The 22,020-nt window shown below is 38.4% G+C and overlaps 1 non-coding gene across 1 annotated transcript; it reads left to right on the forward strand.

Moving 5' to 3' along the window:
• Positions 1–1,690: 1,690 nt before the first annotated feature.
• TRNAC-GCA lies at positions 1,691–1,762 on the forward strand. The gene has a single exon. It is a non-coding gene; the product is annotated as a tRNA-Cys (tRNA).
• Positions 1,763–22,020: the final 20,258 nt, after the last annotated feature.

Raw genomic sequence — 22,020 nt, forward strand, 5'->3', positions numbered from 1 at the left:
AAGGGAGCAGAAAGGGCTTCCCTGGTGGCTTAATGGTTAAGAATTTGCCTGCCAACGCAGGAGACACGAGTTTGATCCCTGGTCTGGGAAGATCCCACATGCCGCAGGGCAACTAAGCCCGTCCACTACAACTACTGGGGACAGCCCATGCACCCTAGAGCCTGTGCTCCACAAAAAGAGAAGCCACTGCAATAAGAAACCCACATACCGCAACTAAAGAGTAGTCCTCACCAACCACAACTAGAGAAAAACCCATGCAGCAGTAAAGACCCAGCACAACCAAAAAAAAAAAAAAAAAAGTGACACAGCAGATTCTGAAGTCTTTCTTAGCCAACATCTCTAAAAAACCCTAAAGTGGCACTCTACCCTCAATCCATTCCCTCTGTGTTTATCATCTGTTTTAAATTCTTTGTAACATTTATAGTCATCTGAAATTGTGTATTTGTTTATTTAATTGCCACATTAGATCATTTACTCCATGAGAGCAGAGACTTGTCTAAAAGGGTTACCACTGCAACCTCAGTAACTAAATCAGGGCCTGGCACACAATAGGTATTCAACAAATACGTGTGGAATGAGTGAGTGCCTGCATGCACACATGAATGAATGAATGAGTACTTTCTGGACTAGATTTATTTGGACAGCCTCTTAGATGAGCCCACCCTTTCCCAATTTCCTTGTAAATAGGTTAACTTAGAGTGAGGACCAGCATAAATAAAATTATCAAAGTTTGATAATATTCATCTCAGGGAACTTAAAGTTCAGCTTAAAGTTCACACAGTATAGCTGCTGTGTGTGTGTGTGTGTGTGTGTGTGTGTGTGTGTGCATGTATGCTTTAAAATGGGGGAAAAAAAGTATAAGGCAGGTAATTGTAGACACTTAGATACTTGGGAAAATACCAGAATGAATTATAAACCAATCAATTTTCCAGCACTTAGGAAAGCAAACCTCAGTGTGCGGCGAGCATTATCATCTCATGGTGAGCCTGTGTGCCAGAATGATTCTGTTTTCTGCTCGGAATGCCATGTCATGCTGATCCTGGGGAAGAAGTAGATGTAATCTATTCAGACTTCATTAAGGCTTACATGTCCTTCAGCATGCTTTTCTAATCAACAACCTAGACGGATAAGGTCTATATCTACTGTGTCCAAGAAGATTTTCCTGCCTGCCAAAAATGTAGCAGGGACGCAATCTTATTTATTACTACTCTTTAGAGCTAGTAGCAGCCTGGGGAGAGCGTGGTGGAGAAAACGATGGGCTCATAGGGAAAAGGTAAGCACAACAAAATCAAGGGAAGGGAAGGTATGATAATACTCTGGCTCAGGTATCATTTATCATTTATGCAGAAGAAAACACTCAGTTCTCTCCATATCGTACTTGACAGATACAATGGATGACCTAGGCCTAGCTCTAGGGCTTTGATAGCCCAACTTATCAGGTTTAACAAATAAATACATGTTATAAGCAAGGGATCTTTTTTTTTTTCCAATTTATAGTACCTTTAAAAGTTTTATTTTTTCTGAAGATAGACAAAATTAACATTTTCTAAAAGAAGAGAAAGTACACAGAAAAGCAGAGTATAGTAAGAGGCAATATACCTTAGTATTTAAACAACCATGAACTTTGGTGCCAGTACTGGGTTCAAATCTAGACTCTGCTACTTGATAGAATCTATACCCAATCTGGGCTTCCCTGCTGGCTCAGATGGTAAAGCTTCTGCCTGCAACGCAGAAGACCCCGGTTCGATCCCTGGGTTGGGAAGATACCCTGGAGAAGGAAATGGCAAACCATTCCAGTACTCTTGCCTGTAAAATCCCATGGACAGAGGAGCCTGGTAGGTTACAGTCCATGGGGTCGCAAAGAGTCAGACACGACTGAGCGGCTTCACATGGTCACATATCAATTCTGAGCCTCAATTTCCACAATAATAAAATGAGAATAATAATGCTTAATTTGTAAGGTTGTTGTAAAGATTAAAGGAGCCTGGGTTTTCTACTTCAGATAACACGAAAGACGGAATAGTCTGATAAACTTTTCTGTAATAAAGCATCTAGAAATCTTAGATACAAGCTCCCTAGAAAGTAAAGAAAAATCTCTGGGTGCCAAAAAGAGACAGAAAGCATAAACCAAAATGATAGGCAAGCCCAAAAGTCACTCGCAGTTGCCACTGAGAGGAATGTAGAACTCTGAGGGGTTTCTAAAAAAAATTTTACTGAAATAAAATTGATTCACAAGGTTGTGTTTAATTTTTGCTGTACAGCAAAGTGATTCTGTATATATATTTATGCTGTGCTATGCTCTGTCACTTCAGTTGTGTCCGCCATTTTGCGACCTGCCAGGCTCCTCTGTCCATGAGATTCTCCATATATATGTATATATATATATCCTTATTCATAATCTTTTCCATTATGGTTTATCACAAGATATTGAATATAGTTCCAAATTCTTTTTTTTTTTTTTAATATGTTTCATTTATTTTATTTGGTTGCATTGAGTCTTAGTTACATACAGCATGTGGGATCTAGTTCCCTGACCAGGGATCAAATCCAGGCCCCCTCTATTGGGAGCACAGAGTCTTAGCGACTGGACCACCCAAGAAATCCGCCCCCCGCAGCCCATGTTTTTTTTTTTTTTTTTTAAAACAATTTTATTTATTTAGGCTGTGCTGGGTCTTCATTGCTGTGAGGGCTTTTCTCTAGTTACAGTGAGCGGGGGCTACTCTCTAGTTGCAGTGCGTTGGTTTCTCCTTGCAGTGGTTACTCTTGTTGTGGAGCATGGGCTTTAGAGCACGTGGGCATCAGTAGTTGTGGCATGTAGACTTAATTGCTTTGCAATATGTTGAATCTTCCCAGACCCAGGGATTGAACCGGCCTTTTGCATTGGCAGGCAGATTCTTTAACACTGAGCTAACAAGGAAGCTCTGAATTGTGGTTTTTAATACCTACAGGACACAGAGTTCTGGGTCCACATAAGGAATGTGCTGGAACTACAACTCCACATGAAGTCAGAACCCTCGAAAGGACAGCAGCCAAGTTAAATGATAGGCCAGAAAATCAGTCTGTAGGCAGCAAAGGGAGAAAACAAGTCTTATCTGTCTCAATTTCCCCTCTAAGTGGAGAAAAATATCTCCCATAAAAAATGATAAGCCTGCCTTTGTAAGTGGTTAGAATTCAAATTTATATCACCTGTGAAAGAGATGGGACTCACTGGAGTTGACTCACTGGAAAAGACCCTGATACTGGGAGGGATTGGGGGCAGGAGGAGAAGGGGACGACAGAGGATGAGATGGCTGGATGGCATCACTGACTCGATGGACATGGGTTTGGGTAAACTCCGGGAGTTGGTGATGGAGAGGGAGACTTGGCGTGCTGCGATTCAAGGGGTCGCAAAGAGTCAGACATGACTGAGCGACTGAACTGACTGAACTGATAGAAACAAAACATAACCATTAATATGGGTTGAGATAAATGATATAAATTATGGTAATTCAGGTCAGGGGCAGCGACTGAGAGGAGCTACCCCATGTCCAAGGTCGGGGGAGCGGCTGAGAGGAGCTACCCAAAGTCCAATGTAAGGAGCAGCAGCTGTGCTTTGCTGGAGCAGCTGTGAAGAGATACCCCACGTCTAAGGTAAGAGAAACCCAAGTAAGACAGTAGGCACTGAGAGAGGGCATCAGAGGGCAGACAGACTGAAACCACAATCACAGACAACTAGCCAATCTGATCACATGGACCATAGCCTTGTCTAACTCAGTGAAATTAAGCCATGCCATGTGGGGCCACCCAAGTCAGATGGGTGATGGTGGAGAGGTCTGACAGAATGTGGTCCACTGGAGAAGGAAATAGCAAACCACTTCAGTATTCATGCCTTGAGGACCCCATGAACAGTATGAAAAGGCAAAAAGATAGGACACTGAAAGATGAACTCACCAGGTCGATAGGTGCCCAATATGCTACTGGAGATCAGTGGAGAAATAACTCCAGAAAGAATGAAGGGATGGAGTTAAAGCAAAAACAACACCCAGTTTTGGATGGGACTGGTGATAGAAGCAAGGTCTGATGCTGTAAAGAGCAGTATTGCATAGGAACCTGGAATGTTAGGTCCATGAATCAAGGCAAATTGGAAGTGGTCAAACAGGAGATGGCAAGAGTGAACATCAACATTTTAGGAATCAGTGAACTAAAATGGACTGGAATGGGTGAATTTAATTCAGATGACCATTATATCTACTTGTGTGGGCAGGAATCCCTCAGAAGAAATGGAGTAGCCATCATAGACAATAAAAGAGTACGAAATGCAGTACTTGGATGTAATCTCAAAAATGACAGAATGATCTCTGTTTGTATCCAAGCCAAACCATTCAATATTATGGTAATACAAGTCTACGTCCTGACCAGTAATGCTGAAGAAGCTGAAGTTGAACGGTTCTATGAAGACCTACAAGACTTTTTAGAACTAACACCCAAAAAAGATGTTCTTTTCATTATAGGGGACTGGAATGCAAAAGTAGGAAGTCAAGAAATACCTGGAGTAACAGGCAAATTTGGCCTTGGAGTACAGAATGAAGCAGGGCAAAGGCTAACAGAGTTTTGCCATAGAATGCACTGGTCATAGCAAACACCCTCTTCCAACAACACAAGAGAAGACTCTACACATGGACATCACCAGATGGTCAACACCGAAATTATTGATTATATTCTTTGCAGCCAAAGATGGAGAAGCTCTATACAGTCAGCAAAAACAAGACTGGGAGCTGACTCAGATCAGGAACTCCTTATTGCAGAGTCAGACACGACTGAGCCACTGAACTGAACTGAAAATGGAATACTATATTGTTATTACAATGGCATAGAAATATGTCTAGTATGTATTTTCAAATTGTAAAACTAAAATATTCCAGCAATATGCATATTATGATACCGTTTTTTTATAATTAAACACATACATGCATGTGATAAAATCATGGAAGAATAATCAAGAATCTGTTCAGTTCAGTCACTCAGTCGTGTCCAACTCTTTGCGACTCCATGAACCACAGCACGCCAGGCCTCCCTGTCCGTCACCAACTCCCAGAGTTCACCCAAACCCATGTCCACTGAGTCAGTGATGACATCCAGCCATTTCATCCTCTGTCATCCCCTTCTCCTCCTGCCCTCAATATTTCCCAGCATCAGGGTCTTTTCAAATGAGTCAGCTCTTCGCATCAGGTGGCCAAAGTATTGGAGTTTCAGCTGCAGCTTCAGTCCTTCCAGTGAACACCTGGGACCGATCTCCTTTAGGATGGACTGGTTGGATCTCCTTGCAGTCCAAGGGACTCTCAAGAGTCTTCTCCAACACCACAGTTCAAAAGCATCAATTCTTCTGTGCTCAGCTTTCTTTATAGTCAAACTCTCACATCCATACGTGACCACTGGAAAAACCATAGCCTTAACTAGAACGGACTTTGTTGACAAAGTAATGTCTCTGCTTTTTAATATGCTGTCTAGGTTGGTCATAAATTTCCTTCCAAAGAGTAAGCTCCTTTTAATTTCATGGCTGCAATCACCATCTGCAGTGATTTTGGAGCCCAAAAAAATAAAGTCAGCCACTCTTTCCACTGTTTCCCATCTATTTGCCATGAAGTGATGAGACCAGATGCCATGATCTTAGTTTTCTGAATGTTGAGTTTAAGCCAACTTTTTCACTCTCCTCTTTCACTTTCATCAAGAGGCTCTTTAGTTCCTCTTCACTTTCTGCCATAAGGGTGGTGTCATCTGCATCTCTGATGTTACTGATACTTCTCCCGGCAATCTTGATTCCAGCTTGTGCTTCCACCATTCCAGCGTTTCTCATGATGTACTCTGCATATAAGTTAAATAAGCAGGGTGACAATATACAGCCTTGATGTACTCCTTTTCCTATTTGGAACCAGTCTGTTGTTTCATGTCCAGTTCTAACTGTTGCTTCCTGACCTGCATACAGGTTTCTCAAGAGGCAGGTCAGGTGGTCTGGTATTCCCATCCCCTTCAGAATTTTCCACAGTTTATTGTGATCCACACAGTCAAAGGCTTTGGCATAGTCAATAAAGCAGAAATAGATGTTTTCCTGGAACTCTCTTGCTTTTTTGATGATCCAGCGGATGTTGGCAATTTGATCTCTGGTTCCTCTGCCTTTCTAAAACCAGCTTGAACATCTGGAAATTCACAGTTCATGTACTGCTTAAGCCTGGCTTGGAGAATTTTAAGCATTACTTTACTAGCCTGTGAGATTAGTACAATTGTGCAATAGTTTGAGCGTTCTGTGGCATTGCCTTTCTTTGGGATTGGAATGAAAACTGACCTTTTCCAGTCCTGTGGCCACTGCTGAGTTTTCCAAATTTGCTGGCATGTTGAGTGCAGCACTTTCACAGCATCATCTTTTAGGATTTGAAAGAGCTCAACTGGAATTCCATCACCTCCACTAGCTTTGTTCGTAGTGATGCTTCCTAAGGCCCACTTGGCTTCACATTCCAGGATGTCTGGCTCTAGGTGAGTGTGAGTGATCACACCATCATGATTATCTGGGTCGTGAAGATATTTTTGTACAGTTCTTCTGTGTATTCTTGCCGCCTCTTCTTAATATCTTCTGCTTCTGTTAGGTCCATACCATTTCTGTCCTTTATCAAACCTATTTTGCATGAAATGTTCCCTTGGTATCTCTAATTTTCTTGAAGAGATCCCTAGTCTTTCCCATTCTATTGTTTTCCTCTATTTCTTTGCATTGATCACTGAGGAAGGCTTTCTTATTTCTCCTTGCTATTCTTTGGAACTCTGCATTCAGATGTTTTTACCTTTCCTTTCCTCATTTGCTTTTCGCTTCTCTTCTTTTCACAGCTCTTTATAAGGCCTCCTCAGACAGCCATTTTGCTTTTTTGCATTTCTTTTTCTTGGAGATGGTCTTGATTCCTGTCTCCTGTAGAATGTCATGAACCTCTGTCCATAGTTCATCAGGCACTCTGTCTATCAGATCTAGTCCCTTAAATCTATCTCTCACTTACTGTATAGTCATAAGGGATTTGATTTAGGTCATACTTGAATGGTCTAGTGGTTTTTCCCACTTTCTTCAATTTAAGTCTGAATTTGGCAATAAGGAGTTCATGATCCGAGCCACAGTCAGCTCCTGGTCTTGTTTTTGCTGACTGTATAGAGCTTCTCCATCTTTGGCTGCCAAGAATATAATCAATCTGATTTCAGTTAGCAGTGCCTATATCTTGGTCTGAAGTCAGGTGGTAGAGAGTAGGGGTAGGGAATTTGATTTTGAAATTTATATTTTTCTTGTACTCTTTTTTTTTAAATTAAGACTTACTTTTTGTTTGTTTGTTTTTTAGAGAATTGTCTTTTAAGAGTGTGGGGAAAGTAAAGGTATTTCCAGATAAAGAAAAGCTGAGAATTTGCCACCATATTTTCTTAATGAAGAAAGATATGAGATGTAAGAATGAAAGATAAACAAACAAACTGGTAAAAATGGAAGAGGGGAATCCAAGCACATACTGACTCTGTCAATAATAATTATAATGTTCATTTTGTATCATAAAAATTAAGATAGGACAAAATAATTTATGAATTGATAATATGAAGCACAAGAGGTGGCTGATCTAATTGGACTAGAGTATTCTAAATTCCTTGTATTGTTCATGAAGAATAAATAAATATTGAATAATATTACATTAAGTATACTTGTATGCTACCATTTTGAGTTATTGCATAAGTATAGAAGGGCTTCCCAAATGGTGCTAATGATAAAGAACCTGCCTACCAATGCAGGAGATGCAGGTTCCATCCCTGGGTCGGGAAGATCCCCTGGAGGAGAGCATGGCAACTGACTCCAGTATTATTGCCTGGACAATCCCATGGACAGAGGAGCCTGGCAGGCTACAGTCCATGGGATCACACAGAGTTGGACACAACTGAGGTGACTTAGCATGCATGAACGGGTAACTATAGGAATAAAAATTTTTTTAACACTGACATACAGAAGCATATTTCTGTGATCCATGTTATTTTTCAGATGTTCCAGGTGTCTGCATTGTGATCAAACTCATGTTTACTTTGGTTTTCACGATTTCTTTGGTAGACCATAAGAAAGATGTGTTCAACTGCTTTATTTAAATATTCACTGAAAAATACAAATGTCTTGATATCCCCTATCCCAGAAGCCACATTAGAATAAGCATATAAAGTATAATTGCAATTGAAACAGAACTATATTTATATTATCTACATCCAAGAGTATTCTCAATAAGAGTAAGACTAGACACAAAATTGGAACATATTAAGTAGATTGCTTATTTAAAGTGTTAGGATACATAATCATATAATACCATTCCAGGTAAGTATAGAAATCATAGAAATAGGATGCATAATTCCAGAACAGACAAGGAAATAAAATGAATTTTAAAAACTTAATTATAAATTAGACAGGAAAGAGGGGAAAACAGCATAGGAAAAGTGGAAAAAACAGAAGGCAGAAATAAGATGGCAGAAATAATTGCAGAGGCATCAGCAATCACAGTAAATATAAATGAACTATGTTTATTAAGAGCTTCCATAGTGGCTCAGATGGTAAAGAATCTGCCTACAATGCAGGAGACTTGGATTTGATCCCTGGGTTAGGAAGAGGGAATGGCAACCCACTCCAGTATTCTTGCCTGCAGAATTCTATGGACATAGGAGCTGGAGACCTACAGTCCATGGGGTTGCAAAGAGTCAGACACCACTGAGCAACTAACACATATACATGTTTATCAAGTAAGTTTCAGAGATTGTCAGTTTAAAAGAAAAAGATCTAGATTTGGGATTTCCCTTGTGGTACAGAGGATAAGAATCCACCTGCCAATGCAGGGCACATGGGTTCAATCCCTGGTCCAGGAATATTCCACATGCCACAGAGCAACTAAGCCCCTGCGCCACAACTACTGAATCCCTCCACTCTAGATCCCAGGAACCACAACTGCTGAAACCTGTGTGCCTGTGCTCTGCAACAAGAGAAGTCACTAGAATGAGAAGTCTATGCACCGCAAGGAAGAGTAGCCTCTGCTTGCCATAACTAGAGAAACCCAGGCTCAGCAATGAAGACACAGTGCAATCAAAATTTTAAAAAGAAAATGGAAATAAGTAAATAAATCATATAGAAAAAAAAGATCTGGGTTTGTGCTATTTACCAACAATACACAATGCTTCAGAAAGATTGAAAATAAAAGTTTAGGAAAAGATAATTGGGTAGCAAGGACTAATGAAAAGGAATGTAGTGTAGTTATGTTAGCATCAGATTAAAAAAGATTGTATGATGTGGCAGAGATATCTAGTTATGCATTGAAATCGTTTCTCTTTTATACAGAGATAAAGCTGGGAAGTGGCTGATCTGTCAAGGATTAAATTTTCAAGTCCACCTTTCCACTATGAGCGGCCTTATGACCAGTTATTGCTAAATAACCATGAGTAGAACTGCATACTGGTACAAAATTTGTATGAAAATTTCCCTTGTTTTTGTTGTTATAAACAAAACTTACCCCAAACTCACCACCTAGTGTAAACATTTTATTGTACTTCTTTCTAGGTTTCTCTCTAAACATAATCCCGTAAACATAAAACAAAGTTGGGATCCCATTGCATACACAGACTTGTTTGGATTCCTCAATAAATGGTACATTCTTACTTCTCTTCCATGTTACCAAGTGCTCCTCCTAAGCATGACTTTCAAGCTTGCCACAGCAATCTGTAACTCAGCATAGTGCTGGACAGAAGGTAACTATTAATAAATGTTAGCTGTGAGTGATGAAGGGAAGGGGCCTGAGGATGACAAGGAAGGAGATGAAGGATGTAGCATGTTTTACCCACCTGCTATCTTGACATCCACAGTAATGATCACCACTGCCCGTATGTTCACTTATCTCTGATAATTTCCTAAGGATAAATTGAAAGAAATAGAATTACTGGATCCAAGAACACAGGTATGTTTAAGACTCTTGAGACAGATTCCCAAATTGCTTTCTGGAAAGATTGCATCAATTTATAATTCTCACAACTGCCTTTTAAAATGAGGATCGTTATTCCCATTTAATAGATCAGATAATCAAGGCTCAGAGAAGATTAAGAAATGTGTTCCAAGTCGCTGCCAAAGTTGGACTTTGAATCCAGTTACAAAGTTATTATTCCATTCCATTTCAAATTTACTTTGGGGCTCAGGTTTACCACTCCCCCCCCCCCCCACAAAATTTCTGCCAAAGCTACAAAACAACTGGCCTGATTTCTTTTTTTAAAAATGTCAATATCATGAAAGACTAAAGAACATGCAAGGAAAAACAACTAGGAATTTTTTTAGATTAAAGGAGACTAAAGAGACTGGGTTTTGGGAAAAGTTGAGAACATTTAAATGTAGACTGTATATTAGACAGTAGTATTGCATCAGTGTTAATTTTGCAAATGTGATAACTATATTGTGATTTTATAAGCAGAATTTCCTTATTCTTAAAAGATACATGTACTCTTAAAAGATTCTAGTATTCTTAAAAGAAATACTAGAACTGAAGTGTCATGTCTGCAACGAACTCTCAAATGGTTCAGAAAAAGAAAAAAGAAGGAAAGCAAAAAAGAAATGTGGAAAAAGAAAGAAAACAAAAGAAATATACACAGGGGAAGAGAAAAGAGAGAGAGAGAGAAAACTTGGCACATTTGGTGAATCTTGGTGGAGAGTATATGGGTGTTCACTTTACTATTCTTGCAACTTTTCTGTAAATTCAAAATTTTTCAAAATGATATGCTGCTGAATAAAAATGGATACCAAAACATGGCATTGGTATTGGATCTTTAAGATGATTTCTAAAGATGTGAAGACTTTGCACAGGTTTGCTTTCAAGAGAGCTCAGTACCCTCTACAGTCAGGGGACCCTAAAGAATTTCTCCCATTGAGCTAATTTTTTGACTGTTAAATAATTGCTGCTGACTCATTTGCTTATGGTCCCTGGATTTTGTAGTTTAGTCCTGTGGTGGTTGTTGTCTTGGTGATTAGCAATCCCTTCATAATTAACACCGGATTTTGTGTGTCTTCTTTTTCCATCCCAGGAGGCAATTATAACTCGTCCCTGGGAGGACCATGGCTATGGGCATGAAGCAGTGAGAAAGGATAGGATTCTTTCCTATATTTTTATTTCTTTTCTTTTTCATTAACTAGCCATATTGGTCATAAATAAGTTGAAGGAAAATTAAAGTCTTAAGGTATAAAGCATTTTTCTGACACAGTCTATTTTCCAACCTAAAATATGCTAACTAAACCGTGCACAGTCGTTGACAACAATAGAGATATGGGTTCTGTAATAGAAAATTCCATTCTCAATTGCATAAATGTACACATCATGCTTTCCTTTTTTAGGGAGAGACTATTTTCAAATATACTATTAAAAGCAGAATTGTTGAAAAATGAAATGGCAGTCCTTTTCTCTTGTCTAAATAAGCAGAATTTAATTTTATAGTGCTAACATTGTCATATTTCTGCAGTTGTAATAACAGTAGTGAAAAAAGAGAGTTGAGTCACCCAAATTGCTTATTGAAAAGTTTGGTATAAGCTAATTTCTGGAGATTTGGCATGTATAAATCTTCATGAATGCATCTCATTTCTCAGAGTTGTACTTAAGAGTAGTACTGAAATGGGGATGTAAATATCTTGGGTAATAGGTGCATTTGAACTCTGCCTATTTCAGACCCTCTGCGTTGCTTTGAGGAAGTACAAATCTCTCAGAAGATCCATCGTTCAGCTCAATGTGGTATTTTCTTCTAGTAACACCCCATTGCAAAATATTTATTGGTGAGAAAACAAGGAAGACAGTGATAAGGAATCAATGTTAATTTGGTGTGAAATATTTATTAACAAATTTAACCAAAAGACTTACATACCAGTTTGAGCTGAATTAACATTTGCTTATTTGGGGGCAGGGTGTGTAGTTGGAATCCCAGAATTGTCATTATCTTTTTTTTCCTGTTTTTTGACTGTGCTGCATGGCATGCAGGATCTTAGTTCCCCAATCAGGGATCAAATCAGTGCTTCCTGCACTGGAAACTTGGTGTCCTAACCGCTGGACCACCAGGGAAGGCCCCAAACTTGTTGTCACTATTGCAATATGATTTTTAGGTTTACTTCTTTATTATATTATATTTATTAGTTTTAGCATTTATTTCTTTATTATATATTATATATTTATTAATTTTAACTTTTTACTTTGAAATAATTAACATTTACAGATGAGTCTCATCTAGAAAACAAAATAATATGAAGGTCTTGGGTACATCTTTCACTCAGATTTACCAGTTGTTAACATTTTGCAAGCACTTTATTACTTTATCCCTCTTTGTCTCTCTTCTCCTCTCTGTAAATATTTATACATATTTATATATACTTATATTTATAAAGATATGTTTTGTGTATATATTTAATTGTATTCATTATTATTATTAGTTTCTAAATCATCTGAGAATAAGTCACAGACCTTGTGCCCCTTTTCCCCTTAAATACTTCAATGTGTATTTCTTTTTTTTTTTCAATGTGTATTTCTTAAGAAGAGGGAATTCTCCCATCAACAGATGAATGGATAAGGATGTGTATATATTCCATACAGACAATGGAATACTACTCAGCCATAAAAAGAATGAAATAATGTCATTTGTAGCAACATGGATACAACCACAGATTATCACTCTAATGAAGTAAGTCAGAAAGAAAAAGACAACTACTATATGGTATCATTTATATGTGGAATCTAAAATATAACACAAATGAACTTATCTACAAAACAGAAACAGACTCACAGACATAGAGAACAGACTTCCGATTGCCAAAAGGGAGAAGGATGAGGAGGAATGAACTGGGAGTTTGGGATTAGCAGATACAGCTAGTATATATAGGATAGATAAACAACAAGGCCCTACTGTATAGCATACAGAACTATTCAATACTTTGTAATAAACAATAATAAAAAATAATATGAAAAAGAATATGTATATATGTATAACTGAATCACTTTGCAGTATAGCAGAAATTAACAAAACATTATAAACCGATTATACTTCAATTAAAAAAAAAAAAGAACATGGGCATTCTCCCTCATAACCATAGGAAAATAATCACATTCAGAAAATATAATATTGATACAATATTATAAGCTAGTACACAGGCCTTACATTTTGCCAGTTGTCCAATAATGTTTTTTTTAGCAACTTTCCCCCACTTTGATCTAGCATCCAATCCAGGATCACACTCCACATTTAGCAGTCATATCTTCTTTAAGCTTTTAAAATCTAGAACAATTTTTCCATTGTTCTTTGTCTTTCATGACATAGACATTTAAAAAATAGAACAGGTCAGTTGTTTAGTTGAATATTCCTCAATTTAGGTTTGCATGTTTCTTCACCCATAGATTCAAGTTGTGCATGTTTGGGAGAAACATCAGAGAAATGATACTGTGCTTTCCAGTGCACAAGATCTGGAGGTCAGTTTGTCCGTTTACTGATGTAGTTAACTTGAATCACTTGGTTAAGGAAGTAACCCCCACATTTCTCCAGAGTAAAATGACTATTTTTCCTTTTTAATGCAATACGTCTTTGAAACTGCTACTTAATAAATTACAGTTGCTAAGAGTAGTAGTGGAGATTGAAAGTTGTGCACAGTTATAAATCTGACACAAAAGCAACAAAGGTAACTTCACTATTCCAAATAAAATTTAGAAATCTGATTATAGAGGTAGCTGTTGCACATATAATCTTAGTAAGACTGTGTTCATTTCACCTGGAACGGTATTATATGGTTATTTATCCTGACACTTTAAATAAACAATCTACTTAATAAGTTCCAACTTTGTGTCTAGTCTTACTTTCATTGGGAATACTCTTGGGTATAGATAATATAAATATGGTTCTGCTTCAATTGCAATTATACTTTTTATGCTTATTCTAATGTGGCTTCTGGGATAGGGGCTATCAAGACATCTGTATTTTTCAGTAAAAAATTAAATAAAACAATTGAACACATTTTTCTTACTGTCTACCCGAGAAATTGTGAAAACTAAAGTAAACATGAGTTTGATCCAATGCAGACACCTGCAACATCTGAAAAATAACATGGATCACAGAAATATGCTTCTGTATGTCAGGGTTTATAAACTTTTTATTTCCTAAATGATCTCAGGCAACCATCCAGCGATGATAAGCAATTATTAGTAATAACAAGGAAGCATCTCTGTTGGGTTCAGACTACCCACAGCCCTCATTGCACATCATTAGGGCATCCCTGATGTATTTCTCTGTGTCTTCTTTTCTCTGACCACATCAAAGCCTGAAGCAAAATATAGTGATTTAAAAAGATAGACACAGTCAATGTTTTGACCCCTGAAATTGGCTGCCTGCAAAACTGTGGCTGCTTCTTGTTTCTGGGGACCCTTCTTAACAACTCTATCTCTTAATTTCTGCCTGGCTAGAATTGCATTTCAATAGGTTCTGACTTTGCTGGAATGGAGAGTAGGAAAACTGCTACCTTGGATAATGAGATTGGAATTTTAAATTTCTCTGTGTTTTTAGGACAACCTTTTGGTATTATTTAAAAATAGCTTCACACATTTTTATCCCCTTCGCATACAGAGAAGACAACATATAGAATTAGAATTTGTTTTCATTTTTATAAGAATGTTGATCCCCTTTTCTTTTTTAAACAGGATAAATACATCCACAACCCTCTGAAGGAGTGATCCCTAGAAGCAAATAGGGAATTTACAAAGTGTTGAGCCCCATTTTGACTGGTCTGTAAGTAATGCCATAATCGCTTTGTTTTGAAGTTTTCTGAATGAATTATAATGTTATCATAATTCATGTGTTAATATTCCTGGGTTAACAAAGCTCTATTTTTAACCTAATTATTAACCTTTAAAATGTATCTTACCTCTCAAGAGTGTATTTAGATTTTAGGCCATGTATTAGTTTCCCCGGCTGTCATCGCAAATTACCACAGATTTGTGCCTTGAAACCAGCTTCATTTATTAGTTCACAGTTCTGTAGGTCAGAGGTCTGGGTACAGTATAGCTTAAGTGGGTATTCTGCTTAGGGTCTAACAATGCCCAAATCAAGGTGTTGGCAGAACCTTTCAGGAAGAAAAATCCTCTCCAAGTTCATCCAGTTCAGTTCAGTTCAGTTGCTCAGTTGTGTCCGACTCTTTGTGACCCCGTGGACTGCAGCACGCCAGGACTCCCTGCCTATCACCAACTCTCGGAGTTTGCTCAGACTCAAAGTCTGTTGAGTCAGTGATGCCATCCAACCATCTCATCCTCTATCATCCCCTTCTCCTCCTGCGTTCAATCTTTCCCAGCATCAGGGTCTTTTCAAATGAGTCAACTCTTCGCATGAGGTGGCCAAAATATTGGAGTTTCAGCTTCAGCATAAGTCCTTCCAATGAATATTCAGGACTGATTTCCTTTAGGATGGACTGGTTGGATCTCCTTGCAGTCCAAGGGACTCTCAAGAGTCTTCTCCAACACCACAGTTCAAAAGCATCAATTCTTCGGCACTCAGCTTTCTTTATTCATGGAGAAGGAAATGGCAACCTACTCAAGTATTCTTGCCTGGAGAATTCCATGGACAGAGGAGTCTGGCAGAGTACAGTCCATTGGGTCACAAAGAGTTGGACATGACTGAGCAACTAATACACACACAGCTTTCTTTATAGTCCAACTCTCACATCCATACATGACTACGGGAAAAACCATAGTTTTGACTACTTTGTTGGCAAAGTAATGTCTCTGCTTTTTAATCAGCTGTCTAGGTTGGTCATAACTTTTCTTCCAAGGAGCAAGCTTCTTTTAATTTCATGACTGCAGTCACCATCTGTAGTGATTTTGGAGCTCCCCAAAATAAAGTCTGTCACTGTTTCCCCATCAATAACCTCAGATATGCAGATGACATCACCCTTATGGCAGAAAGTGAAGAAGAACTAAAGGGCCTCTGGTGAAAGTAAAAGAGGAGAGTGAAAAAGTTGGCTTAAAACTCAACTTTCAGAAAACTAAGATCTTGACATCTGGTCCCATCACGTCTTGGCAAATAGTAGGGTAAGTTCATCCAGAGGGTTGGCCAAATTTAGTTCCTTGTGACTGTAAGACTGAGGTCCCCGTTTCCTTACTGGCTATCAGTCAGGGGCTAGTCTTTGCTCCTAGAGGCTGCCCATATTCCTTCTCATGCTTTCCATGTGACCCCCCACAGCAATGCCAAGTCCTTCTTATTCTTCAATTCTCTCTGGCTTTTCCTTCTGCCACATCTCTCCTCTGCTTTGAGTTAGAGGAAGTTCTCTATTTTTAAGGACTCGTGTGATCAGATTTAGCCCACATGGATAATCTAAGATAATTGCCCTATATTAAGGTCCATAAACTTAATCACATCTACAAAGTTCCTTTGGCCATGTAGCATTACATATATACTTGTTTCATTGGTGGGACATCTTTGAGAGTCCATTATTCCATCTATCACAGAGAAGAAAGCAACAACAAACCAGACTGAAGATTTGTCATGAAATTTGGATTTCAAACGCAGATATCAGCAGCTTTCTTGAGTTACTATATAGCACCTACTATAAAGCATGATACCTTTGTATGTGAATGACTTTTCCTGTTTGGCAAGTTGAATATAGGAGTTCGGAGTCTTGGAGATGAATGACAGACAAGCCCAGATATTGTTCTAAAATAGGTCAATTAATCAAGGACTTTGGAGTGAAGATAGGGATGAATTTGTATTGCTCCAGTCCTGGAGCTTGACTCAGACCCTGACAGAGTGGCAAACCTTCTGGGAAAAAGATCTGTGTGCCTTCTTAGGTCCCTCGGTGACCTCTTTAAGAACAAAATAATAGAAAATCCTCTGTAGATGTAGGGACATCTGACAAGATGATTTTAAATGAGATTGGATATTCTCTGGTTAATATAAACATTATTTTATCTATCAGTTATAGGATAAAATGTTTAAAAATCCAAGGGGACTTCCTTGGCAGTCCACTGGTTAAGACTCTGTGCTTCCACAGCAGGGGGCATAGGTTCCATCCCTGGTTGGGGATGCTGCATGGTAGGGCCAATAAAAAAAAATCCAATAAAATATTAATAACTACAAATGTTCATCATCATTTTAATTTGGGTGAATATAATAACAGCCAATCACCATTGGCAGGAATGGTCTCATAAATAAAGTCACAGGAGGATCTTCATTTGAAGAGAAGAAAAACTCAAAATATTTTTTGGTTTTGCTATATTGGATTTTTTTCCCCTCAAAATGTACAAATAGAGGAGAGATACATGGGTTTGCAGAAGAGTCAGACAAAACTTAGTGACTAAACAACATTAAAAATCAGTTCTAAGTAAATAAAAAATTTCTGATTTTGATATAGGCTAAATTAAAAGCTATTAGGTAGACCTTTTCATAGTGTAAAGTTATTGGTGGGGGAAACTGACTCAGAAAACCCAGCATTCATAATATATTGATAAGTAAAAGCAGAAGATTGCAAAATAGCATATGCATATTAGAATCTTATATATATATATATACATATAAAGAAGAATGTAAGGGAACTTACCAAAATGGCAACAGTGATTACCTCTAGGTGGTAAGATTATAGGTATTCAAAATTTTTTTCTTTGTGTTCTTCTAAGTTTTCAAATTTTTCTCCCTTGAGAAAAATTAATTCCACAATTATTACTTCCACAATTAGAACTGTATAAAAATCAAACAACAAAAAAGAAAATCGAACTCAAGATGGAAAGAGTTAGTGGGAACCATTCAAGAATGTGATTCACCATGCTCCTAAATGTATTTATCTTCAGTGTAATAGCTATTTTTCTTACCTTTGGCTGCCAAGAACCTTTTGAAATTCTTCCTATTTAGGAATTTAGGATTTTCCAATCACATGACTCTCTAATTCTAAATCCCCTAGTGTCAAAGGCAATGGCTCATTTTCCCAGTTTGTCTTGTATCTAAGGCACAGATCTTTGATCAAGGCTCTTTGTGACCAGACAGAGCAATAAAGGTGAAACTTCTCTTCAGAAGCCCGTGACAGTAGGAGGCAAACATCCCGTGGAATCCATGACTGAGTGGCATTCACTTTTCAAAGCCAAAGGTGGCTGAAATCCTAGTGGGAACCTCGTGGGCTTGGTGGTGGTGACTGTAGGATCTTCATAGGAGCAGTTCTGACATGTGGTTGGGGTCTTATCTGGGCTGTGAAGCCTCTAGGCCAGATTCTCCTGTCTTCCAGGAGATTCTGTGAGTTATTTAGCATCCTTTCATAAATCCCATTTCTGCTCTACCTAGAATGAAGGTGTTTTTTTTTTTTTTTTAATTTATTTATCTATTAGGCTGTGTTGGGTCTTAGTTGTGGCACGTGGCATCTAGTTCCCCAACCAGGGATCGAACCTGGGCCCACTACATTGGGAATGCGGTGTCTTAGCCACTGGACCACCAGGGAAGCCGTTAGTAAGTTTTGTTCACAGCTAGGAACCTTGATTGTTATGTACTGAATTGTGTCTCTACCCCCATTCACATGTTGAAACCTTAACCTCCAGGACCTCAGAATGTGACTGTATTTGGAGATCAGGCCTTTAAAGAAGTAATTAAGTTAAAACAGGCCCTTAAAGGGCTTCCCTGATGGCTCAGTGGTTAAAGAATTTGCCTGCAATGCAGGAGACAGGGTTCAATCCCTGGGTCAGAAAGACTCCCTGGAGATGGAAAATGGCAACCCATTCCAGTATTCTTGCCGGGAGAATCCCATGGACAAAGGAACCTGGTGGGCTACATACAGTCCAGAGGGTCTCTTAGGATAAATGCTAATCCAATCTGATTGATGTCTTTCTAAGAAGAGGAAGAGACGGCAGGGCACATGCACAGAGGAAAGGCCATTTGAGGACACAGAAGGTGGCAGTCTGCAAGCCAAGGAAAGAGGCCTCAGAGGAAACCAGTCCTGTGGACACCTTGATTTAGGCCTTCTAGCCTTCAGAAATATGAAAAAATAAATTTGTCTTCTTTAGGACACTCAGTCCATGGTATTCCATTACAGCAGCTGGAGCAAACTAATACACTGACAATACAAGGATCTACAGTATTTTTAAAGAAAAAGCCCAAACCTATGCTTTATTCATGCACTCATGAAAAGCCACAGCAAAGGCCAAGAAAGTGTGCGGGCAACTGTCCAGTTACCAGGGAGACAGACTCTCAGAAATCTAACAGCAGTTAAGGCACATACAGGGAATCATAGTTCACAACCAAGGGGAGTGGGCAAGAGACAGAAGGCAAAATTCATGTCCGAAGGTCAGCATCGTAGCCCACAGCGAAGGCAGGAACAATAGTGACAAAAGGTAAAGAGTGGGCAAGTAATGGAAGATACCAGCTCCAAAGAAAATGGATTCAAAGGCAAATGTTTTCCTTTTATTTTTTTTCCTTTTTTTTTTTTCCTTTTATTTTAAATAACATGTATTTCTTCTTATTTGGTTATAAAACATTATATGCTTATTGTAGAACATTTGGGAAATACTAAAAAAAAAAATTAAATTTGCACTCACACATAAATAAACCTTACCAACAAGCCTCCAACCTAGAGATAAGCACTGTTAAAATTTGGGTACATTTCCTTCTGGTCATTTTTCTATGTATATATAACACATTAAAAAATTCTGACTTGCATGTATTGTGTTGTCTGTTTCTATTGTGAATCCATTTGTTTTACTTAACAATGTAGTGGGAACATTTCCCATGTCAGAGTCTTATATGAGCCTCAGGGGGTTGGTCTGTCCAGGGCCAGCAGATAGAAAGGGAATATGGCTCAACAAATTTGCAGAGATACTTGAACTTGAAAATAAGGTCAGATCCTAAAAATAGGATAGATTCATATTGCTTCATTCAAGGATGTCTCCCACGATCTTGTCATTTATTCACTGCTTGCTTGTGAAAAAAATGTCTCATTTGAGAAATCCATAACTCAGATATTTTTAAAAAGTCATCTTAGTAAGATTGTATTACAGTTTATTGAGTTTAGAAATTCTCTATTGATTCTGCCATCAGCCTTCCCAAGTTTTTTTTTAAAGCAGCCTGCACTTGTCAAAAAATTACTCTAAATAGCCTGTAAACCACTTGAATTTGCCCCTTCTATGTAGTAAAATTGGTCAGTTTCCCAACAGCAAAGAAGAAAGAAAATATGTATTGGCAGTAACCAACATTACTTTCTAAACTAACAAGGTTGGCTCTCTAAAGCCAGGGTTTTAGTAGGAGACTCAAGTAGTTTCAGCATTACACAACTGTTAACTAAGGTTTTCAAACCCTGGGGTCAAAAAGAGCATTCTTTTGTTTCTGCTTTGAGTTCAGGGCTGTAATTTCTCATCTTGCTGGGCTAATTGGGGACATTGCTGACTTTTCACTAACCAGATCTAGCAGCCCCAAAGGAACACACTTTAAATCACACCCAGAAACAAATTGGAAGCCTTTGTCCTCTGATAAGGCTGGACATTTTGTGAGATGATTATAACCTTCTGCATTTGGTCTTGAACTTGGCCCATACTTCTGTGTTTGCCTGCTGGTGAGAGCCTTTTGGATTTTCACTTCAGATAAAGCAAAGGAATCTCTGGTCTCAGATGTGTGTTGAATTGGGGAAAATATACATAACACAAGTGTATCATTTTATTCATTTTTTTCATTTATTTTTATTAGTTGGAGGCTAATTACTTTACAATATTGTAGTGGGTTTTGTCATACATTGACATGAATCAACCACGGATTTACATGTATTCCCTATCCCGATCCCCTCTCCCACCTCCCTCTCCACCCGATCCCTCTGGGTCTTCCCAGTACACCAGGCCCGAGCACTTGTCTCATGCATCCAGCCTGGGCTGGTGATCTGTTTCACCCTAGATAATATACATGTTTCGATGCTGTTCTCTCGAAACATCCCACCCTCGCCTTCTCCCACAGAGTCCAAAAGTCTGTTCTGTACATCTGTGTCTCTTTTTCTGTTTTGCATATAGGATTATCGTTACCATCTTTCTAAATTCCATATATATGCATTAGTATACTGTATTGTTCTTTATCTTTCTGCCTTACTTCACTCTGTATAATGGGCTCCAGTTTCATCCATCTCATTAGAACTGATTCAAATGAATTCTTTTTAATGGCTGAGTAATATTCCATGGTGTATATGTACCACAGCTTTCTTATCCATTCGTCTGCTGATGGGCATCTAGGTTGCTTCCATGTCCTGGCTATTATAAACAGTGCTGCTATGAACATTGGGGTGCACGTGTCTCTTTCAGATCTGGTTTCCTCGTTGTGTATGTCCAGAAGTTTCATTTTTAAGTGTACAGTTGTATGGCCCTAAGTATGTTTACATTGCTATGCAAACATCACCACCATCCACTTCCAGAACTTTTTCATGTTCTCCAATACCTGCTAAACACCAACTTCCCATTCCCTGTCTCCCAGCCTTTGGCAATCACCACTGTATTCTCTGTCTCAATGAATTTGACTACTCTAGGTAACTCATATAGGTAGAAGCACACAGTATTTGTCCTTTTATGACTGACTTATTTCATTTAGCATAGTGTCTTTAAGGTCTGCACATATTGTAATGTGTCAGAACTTCACTCTTTTTCAAGGCTGAATAATATTCCATTGTACATATATATGACATTTTGCTTATCCATTCATCTGTTGATACTTGGATACTTGGGTTGTTTTTGCCTGTTGGGTATTGTGAATAATGCTGCTATGTACATGAGTTTTGAGTCCCTGCTTTCAATTCTTTTGGGCATATCTCCAGAAGTGAAATTTTTGGATCATAGGGTAATTCTATGTTTACTTTTTTGAAGAACTGCCATATGAATTTTTCCAAATGATTACACTATTTTACATTCTCATCAGCTGAGAGTAAGTGTTCCAATTTCTTCAAATGTGTTTTAAAGTACCCACGTTCACATCACCAAATCATCATTTCTATCATCCCCAAGAGCTTTAAAA

Source organism: Cervus elaphus, chromosome X (genome assembly GCF_910594005.1).
Source record: "Cervus elaphus chromosome X, mCerEla1.1, whole genome shotgun sequence".
NCBI classification, from domain to species: Eukaryota; Metazoa; Chordata; class Mammalia; order Artiodactyla; family Cervidae; genus Cervus; species Cervus elaphus.